This window comes from Pseudophryne corroboree, unplaced genomic scaffold, assembly GCF_028390025.1.
Source record: "Pseudophryne corroboree isolate aPseCor3 unplaced genomic scaffold, aPseCor3.hap2 scaffold_1226, whole genome shotgun sequence".
In the NCBI taxonomy this organism is placed as follows: Eukaryota; Metazoa; Chordata; class Amphibia; order Anura; family Myobatrachidae; genus Pseudophryne; species Pseudophryne corroboree.
This window is the reverse complement of record NW_026967852.1, coordinates 24,781-42,200: the sequence shown is the minus strand read 5'-3', so window position 1 is coordinate 42,200 and position 17,420 is coordinate 24,781. Positions and strand designations below refer to the sequence as shown.

General features: G+C 49.9%; 21 non-coding genes and 3 pseudogenes across 21 annotated transcripts; 23 read left to right on the top strand and 1 right to left on the bottom strand.

The window, feature by feature from the left end:
* The first annotated feature begins 87 nt into the window (after positions 1-87).
* Positions 88-250, top strand: LOC134992758 (U1 spliceosomal RNA). Its single transcript, XR_010196871.1, has one exon. It is a non-coding gene; the product is annotated as a U1 spliceosomal RNA (small nuclear RNA).
* A 674-nt stretch (positions 251-924) lies between these two features.
* Positions 925-1,088, top strand: LOC134992815 (U1 spliceosomal RNA). The gene has a single exon (XR_010196915.1). It is a non-coding gene; the product is annotated as a U1 spliceosomal RNA (small nuclear RNA).
* A 152-nt stretch (positions 1,089-1,240) lies between these two features.
* On the top strand, positions 1,241-1,376 carry LOC134992778 (U1 spliceosomal RNA; annotated as a pseudogene).
* Positions 1,377-2,074: 698 nt separating this feature from the next.
* On the top strand, positions 2,075-2,238 carry LOC134992823 (U1 spliceosomal RNA). The gene has a single exon (XR_010196923.1). It is a non-coding gene; the product is annotated as a U1 spliceosomal RNA (small nuclear RNA).
* A 152-nt stretch (positions 2,239-2,390) lies between these two features.
* LOC134992769 (U1 spliceosomal RNA) lies at positions 2,391-2,553 on the top strand. The gene has a single exon (XR_010196877.1). It is a non-coding gene; the product is annotated as a U1 spliceosomal RNA (small nuclear RNA).
* Positions 2,554-3,227: 674 nt separating this feature from the next.
* On the top strand, positions 3,228-3,391 carry LOC134992821 (U1 spliceosomal RNA). The gene has a single exon (XR_010196921.1). It is a non-coding gene; the product is annotated as a U1 spliceosomal RNA (small nuclear RNA).
* A 142-nt stretch (positions 3,392-3,533) lies between these two features.
* On the top strand, positions 3,534-3,696 carry LOC134992829 (U1 spliceosomal RNA). Its single transcript, XR_010196929.1, has one exon. It is a non-coding gene; the product is annotated as a U1 spliceosomal RNA (small nuclear RNA).
* A 674-nt stretch (positions 3,697-4,370) lies between these two features.
* On the top strand, positions 4,371-4,534 carry LOC134992831 (U1 spliceosomal RNA). The gene has a single exon (XR_010196931.1). It is a non-coding gene; the product is annotated as a U1 spliceosomal RNA (small nuclear RNA).
* Positions 4,535-4,686: 152 nt separating this feature from the next.
* On the top strand, positions 4,687-4,849 carry LOC134992835 (U1 spliceosomal RNA). The gene has a single exon (XR_010196935.1). It is a non-coding gene; the product is annotated as a U1 spliceosomal RNA (small nuclear RNA).
* An 828-nt stretch (positions 4,850-5,677) lies between these two features.
* Positions 5,678-5,840, bottom strand: LOC134992751 (U1 spliceosomal RNA). The gene has a single exon (XR_010196863.1). It is a non-coding gene; the product is annotated as a U1 spliceosomal RNA (small nuclear RNA).
* Positions 5,841-6,308: 468 nt separating this feature from the next.
* Positions 6,309-6,471, top strand: LOC134992826 (U1 spliceosomal RNA). The gene has a single exon (XR_010196926.1). It is a non-coding gene; the product is annotated as a U1 spliceosomal RNA (small nuclear RNA).
* Positions 6,472-7,145: 674 nt separating this feature from the next.
* Positions 7,146-7,309, top strand: LOC134992746 (U1 spliceosomal RNA). Its single transcript, XR_010196859.1, has one exon. It is a non-coding gene; the product is annotated as a U1 spliceosomal RNA (small nuclear RNA).
* A 3,239-nt stretch (positions 7,310-10,548) lies between these two features.
* On the top strand, positions 10,549-10,712 carry LOC134992799 (U1 spliceosomal RNA). Its single transcript, XR_010196901.1, has one exon. It is a non-coding gene; the product is annotated as a U1 spliceosomal RNA (small nuclear RNA).
* Positions 10,713-10,864: 152 nt separating this feature from the next.
* On the top strand, positions 10,865-11,000 carry LOC134992766 (U1 spliceosomal RNA; annotated as a pseudogene).
* Positions 11,001-11,698: 698 nt separating this feature from the next.
* Positions 11,699-11,862, top strand: LOC134992801 (U1 spliceosomal RNA). The gene has a single exon (XR_010196903.1). It is a non-coding gene; the product is annotated as a U1 spliceosomal RNA (small nuclear RNA).
* A 152-nt stretch (positions 11,863-12,014) lies between these two features.
* Positions 12,015-12,177, top strand: LOC134992747 (U1 spliceosomal RNA). Its single transcript, XR_010196860.1, has one exon. It is a non-coding gene; the product is annotated as a U1 spliceosomal RNA (small nuclear RNA).
* Positions 12,178-12,851: 674 nt separating this feature from the next.
* Positions 12,852-13,015, top strand: LOC134992792 (U1 spliceosomal RNA). Its single transcript, XR_010196894.1, has one exon. It is a non-coding gene; the product is annotated as a U1 spliceosomal RNA (small nuclear RNA).
* Positions 13,016-13,167: 152 nt separating this feature from the next.
* On the top strand, positions 13,168-13,330 carry LOC134992757 (U1 spliceosomal RNA). Its single transcript, XR_010196869.1, has one exon. It is a non-coding gene; the product is annotated as a U1 spliceosomal RNA (small nuclear RNA).
* Positions 13,331-14,004: 674 nt separating this feature from the next.
* On the top strand, positions 14,005-14,168 carry LOC134992814 (U1 spliceosomal RNA). The gene has a single exon (XR_010196914.1). It is a non-coding gene; the product is annotated as a U1 spliceosomal RNA (small nuclear RNA).
* Positions 14,169-14,320: 152 nt separating this feature from the next.
* LOC134992777 (U1 spliceosomal RNA) lies at positions 14,321-14,456 on the top strand (annotated as a pseudogene).
* Positions 14,457-15,154: 698 nt separating this feature from the next.
* On the top strand, positions 15,155-15,318 carry LOC134992822 (U1 spliceosomal RNA). Its single transcript, XR_010196922.1, has one exon. It is a non-coding gene; the product is annotated as a U1 spliceosomal RNA (small nuclear RNA).
* Positions 15,319-15,470: 152 nt separating this feature from the next.
* Positions 15,471-15,633, top strand: LOC134992768 (U1 spliceosomal RNA). Its single transcript, XR_010196876.1, has one exon. It is a non-coding gene; the product is annotated as a U1 spliceosomal RNA (small nuclear RNA).
* A 674-nt stretch (positions 15,634-16,307) lies between these two features.
* LOC134992808 (U1 spliceosomal RNA) lies at positions 16,308-16,471 on the top strand. The gene has a single exon (XR_010196910.1). It is a non-coding gene; the product is annotated as a U1 spliceosomal RNA (small nuclear RNA).
* Positions 16,472-16,613: 142 nt separating this feature from the next.
* Positions 16,614-16,776, top strand: LOC134992828 (U1 spliceosomal RNA). The gene has a single exon (XR_010196928.1). It is a non-coding gene; the product is annotated as a U1 spliceosomal RNA (small nuclear RNA).
* The last annotated feature ends 644 nt before the right edge of the window (positions 16,777-17,420 follow it).

Below are 17,420 nucleotides of genomic sequence, written 5' to 3'. Positions count from 1 at the left end.
GAGTTCCCTTGTGCTGCCTTAATTGGATCTCCTTCACTTTACAGGGGGGTACCCTAGCAGCGACCCTCCCCAGCTCTAGCCCAACTCCTACTTACCTGCCAGGTGAGATACTATGATCATGAAGGTGCTTCTCCCAGGGCAAGGCTAACCCATTGCACTCTGGGTGTGCTGCTCCTGCGATTTCCCCAAATGTGGGAAACTTGACTGTATAATTTGTGTTTCCCCTGGTCGGCTCTCGTATAATTCAGATCTCTTTGTCTCAGGTCTCTCTCCAGCCTAGTTTGCTGTCTGTTTCCACTTCTCTTTTCTTGAGCCGCTTACTTCTATGCCCTTGCGCACTATCCTGACTTCTCCTCCTGTCTGCTTACTTTGTGCCTTCCAACGCACAATGCGAACTACAGGTAGTGCTGCAGGGCCCACACCCTTTTACTTGCCTTACAGAGCAGCTCTGGAGCTGTTACAGTGCCCAGCTGCTGCAAGAAATCAGCTTGAATGCTTCAGGGGCTGGGGCATAGCCAACATGAGCCCCACACCAAAGGAGGGTGGAGGTGTTTAATGCAAACTAGGGGTCAGCCAAGCGCCGCAAAAGGCCACCATGCCCTGCACGCCCCTTTTCTCTTTTCATATGCAGACGAGGGTTGAAGCCAACTTTGACCCACTGCTTGGATGACATCACCATATGCAAATCCATCTGCGGCAGGCCTTCCCCCAGGAATGCTTGCACTAGTTGTTGCATTTGGTTTGTTGTTTGGGGGTGCTTCAGTATTAGGCAGTCCTCTGCCCTCCCATGTTCATCTGAAAATATATGTTCTCCCTGCAGTTGTTGTCCCAAGATGAGAGTTCCCTTGTGCTGCCTCAGTTGAATCTCCTTTACTTGACAGAGATGTGCATGAGCAGCGGCCCTCCCCAGCCCTATTCCAAATCATACTTATTTTGCATAGGAGATACCATGGTCATGAAGATTTTTCTCCCAGGGTGAGGTTCATTCATTGCATTTTGGGTATGCTGACCCCTGTGATTTCCCCAAATGTGGGAAACTTGACTGCATTATTTGTGGTAGTGGGAGACTGTGTTTGTGCTTTCCTCTGGTCAGCTCTGGTAAAAGTCAGATTTCTTTGTCTCAGATCTTCCTCTAGCCTTGTTCTTCTTTCGAGAGTTCCCTGGTGCTGCCTCAGTTGGATCTCCTTCACTTCACAGGGGGGAACCCGAGCAGCGACCCTCCCCAGCTCTAGCCCAACTCCTACTTACCTGCCAGGTGAGATACTATGATCATGAAGGTGCTTCTCCCAGGGCAAGGCTCAACCATTGCACTCTGGGTGTGCTGCTCCTGCGATTTCCCCAAATGTGGGAAACGTGACTGCATAATTTGTGTTTCCCCTCGTCGGCTCTCGTATAATTCAGATCTCTTTGTCTCAGGTCTCTCTCCAGCCTAGTTTGCTGTCTGTTTCCACTTCTCTTTTCTTGAGCCGCTCCCTTCTATGCCCTTGCGCACTATCCTGACTTCTCCCATCTGCTTACTTCGTGCCTTCCAACGCACAATGCGAACTACAGGTAGTGCTGCAGGGCCCACACCCTTTTACTTGCCTTACAGAGTAGCTCTGGAGCAGTTACAGTGCCCAGCTGCTGCAAGAAATCAGCTTGAATGCTTCAGGGGCTGGGGCATAGCCAACATGAGCCCCACACCGAAGGAGGGTGGAGGTGTGTAATGCGAACTAGGGGTCATCCAAGCGCTGCAAAAGGCCGCCATGCCCTGCACGCCCCTTTTCTCTTTTCATATGCAGACGAGGGTTGAAGCCAACTTTGACCCACTGCTTGGATGACATCACCATATGCAAATCCATCTGCTGCAGGCCTTCCCCCAGGAATGCTTGCACTAGTTGTTGCATTTGGTTTGTTGTTTGGGGGTGCTTCAGTATTAGGCAGCCTTCTGCCCTCCCATGTTCATCTGAAAATATATGTTCTCCCTGCAGTTGTTGTCCCAAGATGAGAGTTCCCTTGTGCTGCCTCAGTTGAATCTCCTTTACTTGACAGAGATGTGCCTGAGCAGCGGCCCTCCCCAGCCCTATCCCAAATCATACTTATTTTGCATAGGCGATACCATGGTCATGAAGATTGTTCTCCCAAGGTGAGGTTCATTCATTGCATTCTGGGTATGCTGACCCCTGTGATTTCCCCAAATTTGGGAAACTCGACAGCATTATTTGTGGTAGTGGGGGACTGTGTTTGTGCTTTCCTCTGGTCAGCTCTGGAAAAAGTCAGATTTCTTTGTCTCAGATCTTCCTCTAGCCTTGTTCTTCTTTCGAGAGTTCCCTTGTGCTACCTCAGTTGGATCTCTTTCACTTGACAGGGGGGTGCCCGAACAGCGACCCTCCCCAGCTCTAGCCCAACTCCTACTTACCTGCCAGGTGAGATACTATGATTATGAAGGTGCTTCTCCCAGGGCAAGGCTCACCCATTGCACTCTGGGTGTGCTGCCCCTGCGATTTCCCTAAATGTGGGAAACTTGACTGCATAATTTGTGTTTCCCCTGGTCGGCTCTCGTATAATTCAGATCTCTTTGTCTCAGGTCTCTCTCCAGCCTAGTTTGCTGTCTGTTTCCACTTCTCTTTTCTTGAGCCGCTCCCTTCTATGCCCTTGCGCACTATCCTGACTTCTCCTCCTGTCTGCTTACTTTGTGCCTTCCAACGCACAATGCGATCTACAGGTAGTGCTGCAGGGCCCAGACCCTTTTACTTGCCTTACAGAGCAGCTCTGGAGCTGTTACAGTGCCCAGCTGCTGCAAGAAATCAGCTTGAATGCTTCAGGGGCTGGGGCATAGCCAACATGAGCCCCACACCAAAGGAGGGTGGAGGTGTTTAATGCAAACTAGGGGTCAGCCAAGCGCCGCAAAAGGCCACCATGCCCTGCACGCCCCTTTTCTCTTTTCATATGCAGACGAGGGTTGAAGCCAACTTTGACCCACTGCTTGGATGACATCACCATATGCAAATCCCTCTGCGGCAGGCCTTCCCCCAGGAATGCTTGCACTAGTTGTTGCATTTGGTTTGTTGTTTGGGGGTGCTTCAGTATTAGGCAGCCGTCTGCCCTCCCATGTTCATCTGAAAATATGTGTTCTCCCTGCAGTTGTTGTCCCTAGATGAGAGTTCCCTTGTGCTGCCTCAGTTGAATCTCCTTAACTTGACAGAGATGTGCCTGAGCAGCGGCCCTCCCCAGCTCTATCCCAAATCATACTTATTTTGCATAGGAGATACCATGGTCATGAAGATTATTCTCCCAGGGTGAGGTTCATTCATTGCATTCTGGGTATGCTGACCCCTGTGATTTCCCCAAATGTGGGAAACTCGACTGCTTTATTTGTGGTAGTGGGTGACTGTGTTTGTGTTTTCCTCTGGTCAGCTCTGGTAAAAGTCAGATTTCTTTGTTTCAGAGCCTTGTTCTTCTTTTGAGAGTTCCCTTGTGCTGCCTCAGTTGGATCTCCTTCACTTGACAGGGGGGTGCCCGAGCAGAGACCCTCCCCAGCTCTAGCCCAACTCCTACTTACCTGCCAGGTGAGATACTATGATCATGAAGGTGCTTCTCCCAGGGCAAGGCTCACCCATTGCACTCTGGGTGTGCTGCCCCTGCGATTTCCCCAAATGTGGGAAACTTGACTGCATAATTTGTGTTTCCCCTGGTCGGCTCTCGTATAATTCAGATCTCTTTGTCTCAGGTCTCTCTCCAGCCTAGTTTGCTGTCTGTTTCCACTTCTCTTTTCTTCAGCCGCTCCCTTCTATACCCTTGTGCACTATCCTGACTTCTCCTCCCGTCTGCTTACTTTGTGCCTTCCAATGCACAATGCAAACTACAGGTAGTGCTGCAGGGCCCACACCCTTTTACTTGCCTTACAGAGCAGCTCTGGAGCTGTTACAGTGCCCAGCTGCTGCAAGAAATCTGCTTGAATGCTTCAGGGGATGGGGCATGGCCAACATGAGCCCCACACCAAAGGAGGGTGGAGGTGTTTAATGCGAACTAGGGGTCATCCAAGCACCGCAAAAGGCCGCCATGCCCTGCACGCCCCTTTTCTCTTTTCATATGCAGATGAGGGTTGAAGCCAACTTTGACCCACTGCTTGTATGACATCACCGTATGCAAATCCGTCTTCTGCAGAACTTCCCCCAGGAATGCTTGCACTAGTTGTTGCATTTGGTTTGTTGTTTGGGGGTGCTTCAGTATTAGGCAGCCTTCTGCCCTCCCATGTTCATCTGAAAATATGTGTTCTCCCTGCAGTTGTTGTCCCCAGATGAGAGTTCCCTTGTGCTGCCTCAGTTGAATCTCCTTTACTTGACAGAGATGTGCATGAGCAGCGGCCCTCCCCAGCCCTATTCCAAATCATACTTATTTTGCATAGGAGATACCATGGTCATGAAGATTGTTCTCCCAGGGTGAGGTTCATTCATTGCATTTTGGGTATGCTGACCCCTGTGATTTCCCCAAATGTGGGAAACTCAACTGCATTATTTGTGGTAGTGGGGGACTGTGTTTGTGCTTTCCTCTGGTCAGCTCTGGTAAAAGTCAGATTTCTTTGTCTCAGATTTTCCTCTTGCCTTGTTCTTCTTTCGAGAGTTCCCTTGTGCTGCCTCAGTTGGATCTCCTTCACTTGACAGGGGGGTACCCGAGCAGCGACCCTCCCCAGCTCTAGCCCAACTCCTACTTACCTGCCAGGTGAGATACTATGATCATGAAGGTGCTTCTCCCAGGGCAAGGCTCACCCATTGCACTCTGGGTGTGCTGCTCCTGCGATTTCCCCAAATGTGGGAAACTTGACTGCATAATTTGTGTTTCCCCTGGTCGGCTCTCGTATAATTCAGATCTCTTTGTCTCAGGTCTCTCTCCAGCCTAGTTTGCTGTCTGTTTCCACTTCTCTTTTCTTCAGCCGCTCCCTTCTATACCCTTGTGCACTATCCTGACTTCTCCTCCCGTCTGCTTACTTTGTGCCTTCCAATGCACAATGCAAACTACAGGTAGTGCTGCAGGGCCCACACCCTTTTACTTGCCTTACAGAGCAGCTCTGGAGCTGTTAAAGTGCCCAGCTGCTGCAAGAAATCAGCTTGAATGCTTCAGGGGCTGGGGCATAGCCAACATGAGCCCCACACCGAAGGAGGGTGGAGGTGTTTAATGCAAACTAGGGGTCGGTCAAGCGCCGCAAAAGGCCACCATGCCCTGCACGCCCCTTTTCTGTTTTCATATGCAGACGAGGGTTGAAGCCAACTTTGACCCACTGCTTGGATGACATCACCATATGCAAATCCATCTGCGGCAGGCCTTCCCCCAGGAATGCTTGCACTAGTTGTTGCATTTGGTTTGTTGTTTGGGGGTGCTTCAGTATTAGTCAGCCTTCTGCTCCACCCTCCTTTGGTGTGGGGCTCATGTTGGCCATGTCCCATCCCCTGAAGCATTCAAGCAGATTTCTTGCAGCAGCTGGGCACTGTAACAGCTCCAGAGCTGCTCTGTAAGGCAAGTAAAAGGGTGTGGGCCCTGCAGCACTACCTGTAGTTTGCATTGTGCATTGGAAGGCACAAAGTAAGCAGACGGGAGGAGAAGTCAGGATAGTGCACAAGGGTATAGAAGGGAGCGGCTGAAGAAAAGAGAAGTGGAAACAGACAGCAAACTAGGCTGGAGAGAGATCTGAGACAAAGAGATCTGAATTATACGAGAGCCGACCAGGGGAAACACAAATTATGCAGTCAAGTTTCCCACATTTGGGGAAATCGCAGGGGCTGCACACCCAGAGTGCAATGGGTGAGCCTTGCCCTGGGAGAAGCACCTTCATGATCATAGTATCTCACCTGGCAGGTAAGTAGGAGTTGGGCTAGAGCTGGGGAGGGTCGCTGCTCGGGCACCCCCCTGTTAAGTGAAGGAGATCCAACTGAGGCAGCACAAGGGAACTCTCAAAAGAAGAACAAGGCTAGAGGAAGATCTGAAACAAAGAAATCTGACTTTTACCAGAGCTGACCAGAAGAAAACACAAACACAGTCCCCCACTACCACAAATAAAGCAGTCGAGTTTCCCACATTTGGGGAAATCACAGGGGTCAGCATACCCAAAATGCAATGAATGAACCTCACCTCGACTGCTTTATTTGTGGTAGTGGGGGACTGTGTTTGTGTTTTCTTCTGGTCAGCTCTGGTAAAAGTCAGATTTCTTTGTTTCAGATCTTCCTCTAGCCTTGTTCTTCTTTTGAGAGTTCCCTTGTGCTGCCTCAGTTGGATCTCCTTCACTTAACAGGGGGGTGCCCGAGCAGCGACCCTCCCCAGCTCTAGCCCAACTCATACTTACCTGCCAGGTGAGATACTATGATCATGAAGGTGCTTCTCCCAGGGCAAGGCTCACCCATTGCACTCTGGGTGTGCTGCCCCTGCGATTTCCCCAAATGTGGGAAACTTGACTGCATAATTTGTGTTTCCCCTGGTCGGCTATCGTATAATTCAGATCTCTTTGTCTCAGATCTCTCTCCAGCCTAGTTTGCTGTCTGTTTCCACTTCTCTTTTCTTCAGCCGCTCCCTTCTATACCCTTGTGCACTATCCTGACTTCTCCTCCCGTCTGCTTACTTTGTGCCTTCCAATGCACAATGCAAACTACAGGTAGTGCTGCAGGGCCCACACCCTTTTACTTGCTTTACAGAGCAGCTCTGGAGCTGTTACAGTGCCCAGCTGCTGCAAGAAATCAGCTTGAATGCTTCAGGGGCTGGGGCATAGCCAACATGAGCCCCACACCGAAGGAGGGTGGAGGTGTTTAATGCGAACTAGGGGTCATCCAAGCGCCGCAAAAGGCAGCCATGCCCTGCACACCCCTTTTTTATTTTCATATGCAGACGAGGGTTGAAGCCAACTTTGACCCACTGCTTGGATGACATCACCATATGCAAATCCGTCTGCTGCAGGCCTTCCCCCAGGAATGCTTGCACTAGTAGTTGCATTTGGTTTGTTGTTTGGGGGTGCTTCAGTATTAGGCAGCCTTCTGCCCTCCCATGTTCATCTGAAAATATGTGTTCTCCCTGCAGTTGTTGTCCCCAGATGAGAGTTCCCTTGTGCTGCCTCAGTTGAATCTCCTTTACTTGACAGAGATGTGCCTGAGCAGCGGCCCTCCCCAGCCCTATCCCAAATCATACTTATTTTGCATAGGAGATACCATGGTCATGAAGATTGTTCTCCCAGGGTGAGGTTCATTCATTGCACTCTGGGTATGCTGACCCCTGTGATTTCCCCAAATGTGGGAAACTCGACTGCATTATTTGTGGTAGTGGGGGACTGTGTTTGTGCTTTCCTCTGGTCAGCTCTGGTAAAAGTCAGATTTCTTTGTCTCAGATCTTCCTCTAGCCTTGTTCTTCTTTCGAGAGTTCCCTTGTGCTGCCTCAGTTGGATCTCCTTCACTTGACAGGGGGTGCCCGAGCAGCAATCCTCCACAGCTCTAGCCCAACTCCTACTTACCTGCCAGGTGAGATACTATGATCTTCACTGTTAGGGCAATCAGGATGTGGAATTCCCTGCCAGGGAAGGTGGTAATGGCGGACTCTGTAATTGGATTTAAAAAAGGAATGGATACATTTCTGAATGAAAAAGCTATCCAAGGTTATAATACTTAAAATATCAACATGGTTAATCCGGGGGTAACATGAGTTATAGTAGCTAACTAGTCATAAAACATTATTCAGCAAGTATGTAGAATCATCACAACTTAAAACAGGTTGAACACGATGGGCAATTTGCCTCTATTCAACCTCAAAAACTATGTTACCATATGTTACTATATTACTATGTTACTGTAGTATACAGAACACCACAATGTAATGAGCAGTGATAGTGAGCACTGATGAGGATACTAGAACTGACACTGAGCAGCAAGATGCAGCACTGGACTATTAGTAATGTACTGTAGTATGCTGAGCACCACAATGCAGCACAAGACAATGAGCAGTGATACTGAGCACTGATGAGGATACTACTGAGAACTGACACTGAGCAGGAGAGACACACTACTAGTATTACTGAGCAGCAATAAGTAACCACTGATACTGAGCACTGATATTGAGATTTCCACTGAGAGAACATAGCCACGTCCTCTCCGCTCTCTCTTCAATGCACGAGTAAAAATGGCGGCAACGCGCAGCTCTTTATATGGAATCCGAATCTCGCGAGAATCCGACAGCGGGATGATGACATTTTCCCTTGTTCAGGTTTTCCGAGTCAGGCAGGAACAACCGAGCCTGCCTCGGACCAGTGTAAACCACGTGGAGTTCGTCGGGAATTCGGTTCTCGGAGAACCGAACCCGCTCCTCTATATATACTATATTACTATGTTACTGTAGTATACAGAACACCACAATGCAATGAGCAGTGATAGTGAGCACTGATGAGGATACTAGAACTGACACTGAGCAGCAAGATGCAGCACTGGACTATTAGTAATGTACTGTAGTATGCTGAGCACCACAATGCAGCACAAGACAATGAGCAGTGATACTGAGCACTGATGAGGATACTACTGAGAACTGACACTGAGCAGGAGAGACACACTACTAGTATTACTGAGCAGCAATAAGTAACCACTGATACTGAGCACTGATATTGAGATTTCCACTGAGAGAACATAGCCACGTCCTCTCCGCTCTCTCTTCAATGCACGAGTAAAAATGGCAGCAACGCGCAGCTCTTTATATGGAATCCGAATCTCACGAGAATCTGACAGCGGGATGATGACATTTTCCCTTGTTCAGGTTTTCCGAGTCAGGCAGGAACAACCGAGCCTGCCTCGGACCAATGTAAACCACGTGGAGTTCGTGGGGAATTCGGTTCTCGGAGAACCGAACCCACTCCTCTCTACCTTATACCCATCAATTGTTTTTATTTTCAATCTAAGCCCCTGCAGTTTTCTGTAAGCATCTGCTTCGCTATGATGATCAACAAGTCACAAGGGCAAACACTCAGGGCTTGAGGCGTAGATCTTAGGACCAGCTGCTACAAGCATGGCAGAGGTGTCACTATCACTGGTGACACCCAGAGAGGTGGCGAGGGAGATTGTAATGCAGTGCGCGCAGATAAACAGCGCAATGGTAAAAAGGAGGCATGGTTTCATAGGTAGGGGCGTGGCCTGGTGGCCTGAATCTACATTTTGTTGCTCCGGGTGTCCCGGGGGTTGGGGGCTGCACCCGGGGACTAGTGTGTGAGCGGTGCTGGCTCCTGCACAGTGACAGGGCATGGCCACCCAGCATGACGCCTCCCTTCTTGACCATGCTGTAATTGCAGTCGCACTGCAGTTCAGCGTGATCATAAAAAATGGTGTAGGCTCCTGCTGGTGCAGACTGTAGAGAAAAGCTGCTGTGACCACGCCCCCTGTGTCTCCTCCATTGCAGACCCCATTTTGAAGCCTTGCCCCCGGACTAAGAGAAAAGAATGCCCTTGCGCACTATCCTGACTTCTCCTCCCGTCTGCTTAATTTGTGCCTTCCAACGCACAATGCGAACAACAGGTGGTGCTGCAGGGCCCACACACTTTTACTTGCCTTACAGAACAGCTCTGGAGCTGTTACAGTGCCCAGCTGCTGCAAGAAATCAGCTTGAATGCATCAGGGGATGGGGCATGGCCAACATGAGCCCCACACCAAAGGAGGGTGGGGGTGTTTAATGCGAACTAGGGGTCATCCAAGCACTGCAAAAGGCCGCCATGCCCTGCATGCCCCTTTTCTCTTTTCATATGCAGATGAGGGTTCCAGTCAACTTTAGCCCACTGCTTGGATTTACATCACCGTATGCAAATCCGTCTGCTGCAGACCTTCCCCCAGGAGTGCTTGTACTAGTTGTTGCATATGGGCCCTCATTCCGAGTCGTTCGCTCTGTAAATTTCATCGCATCGCAGTGAAATTCTGCTTAGTACGCATGCGCAATATTCGCACTGCGACTGCGCCAAGTAATTTTACAATGAAGAAAGTATTTTTACTCACGGATTTTTCTTCGCTCCGGCGATCGTAATGTGATTGACAGGAAATAGGTGTTACTGGGCGGAAACAGGCCGTTTTATGGGCGTGTGGGAAAAAACGCTACAGTTTCCGGAAAAAACGCAGGAGTGGCCGGAGAAACGGGGGAGTGTCTGGGCGAACTCTGGGAGTGTTTGTGACGTCAAACCAGGAACGACAAGCACTGAACTGATCGCAGATGCAGAGTAAGTCTGAAGCTACTCTGAAACTGCTAAGTAGTTTGTAATCGCAATATTGCGAATACATCGGTCGCAATTTTAAGAAGCTAAGATTCACTCCCAGTAGGCGGCGGCTTAGCGTGTGTAACTCTGCTAAAATCGCCTTGCGAGCGATCAACTCGGAATGAGGGCCATGGTTTGATATTTGATGGTGCTTCAGTATTAGGCAGCCTTCGCCCTCCCATGTTCATCTGAAAAGATGTGGTCTCCCTGCAGTTGTTGTCCCCAGATGAGAGTTCCCTTGTGCTGCCTCAGTTGAATCTCCTTTACTTGACAGAGATGTGCCTGAGCAGCGGCCCTCACCAGCCCTATCCCAAATCATACTTATTTTGCATAGGAGATACCATGGTCATGAAGATTGTTCTCCCAGGGTTAGGTTCATTCATTGCATTCTGGGTATGCTGACCCCTGTGATTTTCCCAAATGTGGGAAACTCGACTGCATTATTTGTGGTAGTGGGGGACTGTGTTTGTGCTTTCCTCTGGTCAGCTCTGGTAAAAGTCAGATTTCTTTGTCTCAGATCTTCCTCTAGCCTTGTTCTTCTTTCGAGAGTTCCCTGGTGCTGCTTCAGTTGGATCTCCTTCACTTCACAGGGGGGAACCCGAGCAGCGACCCTCCCCAGCTCTAGCCCAACTCCTACTTACCTGCCAGGTGAGATACTATGATCATGAAGGTGCTTCTCCCAGGGCAAGGCTCAACCATTGCACTCTGGGTGTGCTGCTCCTGCGATTTCCCCAAATGTGGGAAACTTGACTGCATAATTTGTGTTTCCCCTCGTCGGCTCTCGTATAATTCAGATCTCTTTGTCTCAGGTCTCTCTCCAGCCTAGTTTGCTGTCTGTTTCCACTTCTCTTTTCTTGAGCCGCTCCCTTCTATGCCCTTGCGCACTATCCTGACTTCTCCCGTCTGCTTACTTCGTGCCTTCCAACGCACAATGCGAACTACAGGTAGTGCTGCAGGGCCCACACCCTTTTACTTGCCTTACAGAGTAGCTCTGGAGCAGTTACAGTGCCCAGCTGCTGCAAGAAATCAGCTTTAATGCTTCAGGGGCTGGGGCATAGCCAACATGAGCCCCACACCGAAGGAGGGAGGAGGTGTGTAATGCAAACTAGGGGTCATCCAAGCGCTGCAAAAGGCCGCCATGCCCTGCACGCCCCTTTTCTCTTTTCATATGCAGACGAGGGTTGAAGCCAACTTTGACCCACTGCTTGGATGACATCACCATATGCAAATCCATCTGCTGCAGGCCTTCCCCCAGGAATGCTTGCACTAGTTGTTGCATTTGGTTTGTTGTTTGGGGGTGCTTCAGTATTAGGCAGCCTTCTGCCCTCACATGTTCATCTGAAAATATGTGTTCTCCCTGCAGTTGTTGTCCCCAGATGAGAGTTCCCTTGTGCTGCCTCAGTTGAATCTCCTTTACTTGACAGAGATGTGCCTGAGCAGCGGCCCTCCCCAGCCCTATCCCAAATCATACTTATTTTGCATAGGCGATACCATGGTCATGAAGATTGTTCTCCCAGGGTGAGGTTCATTCATTGCATTCTGGGTATGCTGACCCCTGTGATTTCCCCAAATGTGGGAAACTCGACTGCATTATTTGTGGTAGTGGGGGACTGTGTTTGTGCTTTCCTCTGGCCAGCTCTGGAAAAAGTCAGATTTCTTTGTCTCAGATCTTCCTCTAGCCTTGTTCTTCTTTCGAGAGTTCCCTTGTGCTGCCTCAGTTGGATCTCTTTCACTTGACAGGGGGGTGCCCGAACAGCGACCCTCCCCAGCTCTAGCCCAACTCCTACTTACCTGCCAGGTGAGATACTATGATCATGAAGGTGCTTCTCCCAGGGCAAGGCTCACCCATTGCACTCTGGGTGTGCTGCCCCTGCGATTTCCCCAAATGTGGGAAACTTGACTGCATAATTTGTGTTTCCCTTGGTCGGCTCTCGTATAATTCAGATCTCTTTGTCTCAGGTCTCTCTCCAGCCTAGTTTGCTGTCTGTTTCCACTTCTCTTTTCTTCAGCCGCTCCCTTCTATACCCTTGTGCACTATCCTGACTTCTCCTCCCGTCTGCTTACTTTGTGCCTTCCAATGCACAATGCAAACTACAGGTAGTGCTGCAGGGCCCACACCCTTTTACTTGCCTTACAGAGCAGCTCTGGAGCTGTTACAGTGCCCAGCTGCTGCAAGAAATCAGCTTGAATGCTCCAGGGGATGGGGTATGGCCAACATGAGCCCCACACCAAAGGAGGGTGGAGGTGTTTAATGCGAACTAGGGGTCATCCAAGCACCGCAAAAGGCCGCCATGCCCTGCACGCCCCTTTTCTCTTTTCATATGCAGATGAGGGTTGAAGCCAACTTTGACCCACTGCTTGGATGACATCACCGTATGCAAATCCGTCTTCTGCAGAACTTCCCCCAGGAATGCTTGCACTAGTTGTTGCATTTGGTTTGTTGTTTGGGGGTGCTTCAGTATTAGGCAGCCTTCTGCCCTCCCATGTTCATCTGAAAATATGTGTTCTCCCTGCAGTTGTTGTCCCCAGATGAGAGTTCCCTTGTGCTGCCTCAGTTAAATCTCCTTTACTTGACAGAGATGTGCATGAGCAGCGGCCCTCCCCAGCCCTATTCCAAATCATACTTATTTTGCATAGGAGATACCATGGTCATGAAGATTTTTCTCCCAGGGTGAGGTTCATTCATTGCATTTTGGGTATGCTGACCCCTGTGATTTCCCCAAATGTGGGAAACTCAACTGCATTATTTGTGGTAGTGGGGGACTGTGTTTGTGCTTTCCTCTGGTCAGCTCTGGTAAAAGTCAGATTTCTTTGTCTCAGATTTTCCTCTAGCCTTGTTCTTCTTTCGAGAGTTCCCTTGTGCTGCCTTAATTGGATCTCCTTCACTTTACAGGGGGGTACCCTAGCAGCGACCCTCCCCAGCTCTAGCCCAACTCCTACTTACCTGCCAGGTGAGATACTATGATCATGAAGGTGCTTCTCCCAGGGCAAGGCTAACCCATTGCACTCTGGGTGTGCTGCTCCTGCGATTTCCCCAAATGTGGGAAACTTGACTGTATAATTTGTGTTTCCCCTGGTCGGCTCTCGTATAATTCAGATCTCTTTGTCTCAGGTCTCTCTCCAGCCTAGTTTGCTGTCTGTTTCCACTTCTCTTTTCTTGAGCCGCTTACTTCTATGCCCTTGCGCACTATCCTGACTTCTCCTCCTGTCTGCTTACTTTGTGCCTTCCAACGCACAATGCGAACTACAGGTAGTGCTGCAGGGCCCACACCCTTTTACTTGCCTTACAGAGCAGCTCTGGAGCTGTTACAGTGCCCAGCTGCTGCAAGAAATCAGCTTGAATGCTTCAGGGGCTGGGGCATAGCCAACATGAGCCCCACACCAAAGGAGGGTGGAGGTGTTTAATGCAAACTAGGGGTCAGCCAAGCGCCGCAAAAGGCCACCATGCCCTGCACGCCCCTTTTCTCTTTTCATATGCAGACGAGGGTTGAAGCCAACTTTGACCCACTGCTTGGATGACATCACCATATGCAAATCCATCTGCGGCAGGCCTTCCCCCAGGAATGCTTGCACTAGTTGTTGCATTTGGTTTGTTGTTTGGGGGTGCTTCAGTATTAGGCAGTCCTCTGCCCTCCCATGTTCATCTGAAAATATATGTTCTCCCTGCAGTTGTTGTCCCAAGATGAGAGTTCCCTTGTGCTGCCTCAGTTGAATCTCCTTTACTTGACAGAGATGTGCATGAGCAGCGGCCCTCCCCAGCCCTATTCCAAATCATACTTATTTTGCATAGGAGATACCATGGTCATGAAGATTTTTCTCCCAGGGTGAGGTTCATTCATTGCATTTTGGGTATGCTGACCCCTGTGATTTCCCCAAATGTGGGAAACTTGACTGCATTATTTGTGGTAGTGGGAGACTGTGTTTGTGCTTTCCTCTGGTCAGCTCTGGTAAAAGTCAGATTTCTTTGTCTCAGATCTTCCTCTAGCCTTGTTCTTCTTTCGAGAGTTCCCTGGTGCTGCCTCAGTTGGATCTCCTTCACTTCACAGGGGGGAACCCGAGCAGCGACCCTCCCCAGCTCTAGCCCAACTCCTACTTACCTGCCAGGTGAGATACTATGATCATGAAGGTGCTTCTCCCAGGGCAAGGCTCAACCATTGCACTCTGGGTGTGCTGCTCCTGCGATTTCCCCAAATGTGGGAAACGTGACTGCATAATTTGTGTTTCCCCTCGTCGGCTCTCGTATAATTCAGATCTCTTTGTCTCAGGTCTCTCTCCAGCCTAGTTTGCTGTCTGTTTCCACTTCTCTTTTCTTGAGCCGCTCCCTTCTATGCCCTTGCGCACTATCCTGACTTCTCCCGTCTGCTTACTTCGTGCCTTCCAACGCACAATGCGAACTACAGGTAGTGCTGCAGGGCCCACACCCTTTTACTTGCCTTACAGAGTAGCTCTGGAGCAGTTACAGTGCCCAGCTGCTGCAAGAAATCAGCTTGAATGCTTCAGGGGCTGGGGCATAGCCAACATGAGCCCCACACCGAAGGAGGGTGGAGGTGTGTAATGCGAACTAGGGGTCATCCAAGCGCTGCAAAAGGCCGCCATGCCCTGCACGCCCCTTTTCTCTTTTCATATGCAGACGAGGGTTGAAGCCAACTTTGACCCACTGCTTGGATGACATCACCATATGCAAATCCATCTGCTGCAGGCCTTCCCCCAGGAATGCTTGCACTAGTTGTTGCATTTGGTTTGTTGTTTGGGGGTGCTTCAGTATTAGGCAGCCTTCTGCCCTCCCATGTTCATCTGAAAATATATGTTCTCCCTGCAGTTGTTGTCCCAAGATGAGAGTTCCCTTGTGCTGCCTCAGTTGAATCTCCTTTACTTGACAGAGATGTGCCTGAGCAGCGGCCCTCCCCAGCCCTATCCCAAATCATACTTATTTTGCATAGGCGATACCATGGTCATGAAGATTGTTCTCCCAAGGTGAGGTTCATTCATTGCATTCTGGGTATGCTGACCCCTGTGATTTCCCCAAATTTGGGAAACTCGACAGCATTATTTGTGGTAGTGGGGGACTGTGTTTGTGCTTTCCTCTGGTCAGCTCTGGAAAAAGTCAGATTTCTTTGTCTCAGATCTTCCTCTAGCCTTGTTCTTCTTTCGAGAGTTCCCTTGTGCTACCTCAGTTGGATCTCTTTCACTTGACAGGGGGGTGCCCGAACAGCGACCCTCCCCAGCTCTAGCCCAACTCCTACTTACCTGCCAGGTGAGATACTATGATTATGAAGGTGCTTCTCCCAGGGCAAGGCTCACCCATTGCACTCTGGGTGTGCTGCCCCTGCGATTTCCCTAAATGTGGGAAACTTGACTGCATAATTTGTGTTTCCCCTGGTCGGCTCTCGTATAATTCAGATCTCTTTGTCTCAGGTCTCTCTCCAGCCTAGTTTGCTGTCTGTTTCCACTTCTCTTTTCTTGAGCCGCTCCCTTCTATGCCCTTGCGCACTATCCTGACTTCTCCTCCTGTCTGCTTACTTTGTGCCTTCCAACGCACAATGCGATCTACAGGTAGTGCTGCAGGGCCCAGACCCTTTTACTTGCCTTACAGAGCAGCTCTGGAGCTGTTACAGTGCCCAGCTGCTGCAAGAAATCAGCTTGAATGCTTCAGGGGCTGGGGCATAGCCAACATGAGCCCCACACCAAAGGAGGGTGGAGGTGTTTAATGCAAACTAGGGGTCAGCCAAGCGCCGCAAAAGGCCACCATGCCCTGCACGCCCCTTTTCTCTTTTCATATGCAGACGAGGGTTGAAGCCAACTTTGACCCACTGCTTGGATGACATCACCATATGCAAATCCCTCTGCGGCAGGCCTTCCCCCAGGAATGCTTGCACTAGTTGTTGCATTTGGTTTGTTGTTTGGGGGTGCTTCAGTATTAGGCAGCCGTCTGCCCTCCCATGTTCATCTGAAAATATGTGTTCTCCCTGCAGTTGTTGTCCCTAGATGAGAGTTCCCTTGTGCTGCCTCAGTTGAATCTCCTTAACTTGACAGAGATGTGCCTGAGCAGCGGCCCTCCCCAGCTCTATCCCAAATCATACTTATTTTGCATAGGAGATACCATGGTCATGAAGATTATTCTCCCAGGGTGAGGTTCATTCATTGCATTCTGGGTATGCTGACCCCTGTGATTTCCCCAAATGTGGGAAACTCGACTGCTTTATTTGTGGTAGTGGGGGACTGTGTTTGTGTTTTCCTCTGGTCAGCTCTGGTAAAAGTCAGATTTCTTTGTTTCAGAGCCTTGTTCTTCTTTTGAGAGTTCCCTTGTGCTGCCTCAGTTGGATCTCCTTCACTTGACAGGGGGGTGCCCGAGCAGAGACCCTCCCCAGCTCTAGCCCAACTCCTACTTACCTGCCAGGTGAGATACTATGATCATGAAGGTGCTTCTCCCAGGGCAAGGCTCACCCATTGCACTCTGGGTGTGCTGCCCCTGCGATTTCCCCAAATGTGGGAAACTTGACTGCATAATTTGTGTTTCCCCTGGTCGGCTCTCGTATAATTCAGATCTCTTTGTCTCAGGTCTCTCTCCAGCCTAGTTTGCTGTCTGTTTCCACTTCTCTTTTCTTCAGCCGCTCCCTTCTATACCCTTGTGCACTATCCTGACTTCTCCTCCCGTCTGCTTACTTTGTGCCTTCCAATGCACAATGCAAACTACAGGTAGTGCTGCAGGGCCCACACCCTTTTACTTGCCTTACAGAGCAGCTCTGGAGCTGTTACAGTGCCCAGCTGCTGCAAGAAATCTGCTTGAATGCTTCAGGGGATGGGGCATGGCCAACATGAGCCCCACACCAAAGGAGGGTGGAGGTGTTTAATGCGAACTAGGGGTCATCCAAGCACCGCAAAAGGCCGCCATGCCCTGCACGCCCCTTTTCTCTTTTCATATGCAGATGAGGGTTGAAGCCAACTTTGACCCACTGCTTGTATGACATCACCGTATGCAAATCCGTCTTCTGCAGAACTTCCCCCAGGAATGCTTGCACTAGTTGTTGCATTTGGTTTGTTGTTTGGGGGTGCTTCAGTATTAGGCAGCCTTCTGCCCTCCCATGTTCATCTGAAAATATGTGTTCTCCCTGCAGTTGTTGTCCCCAGATGAGAGTTCCCTTGTGCTGCCTCAGTTGAATATCCTTTACTTGACAGAGATGTGCATGAG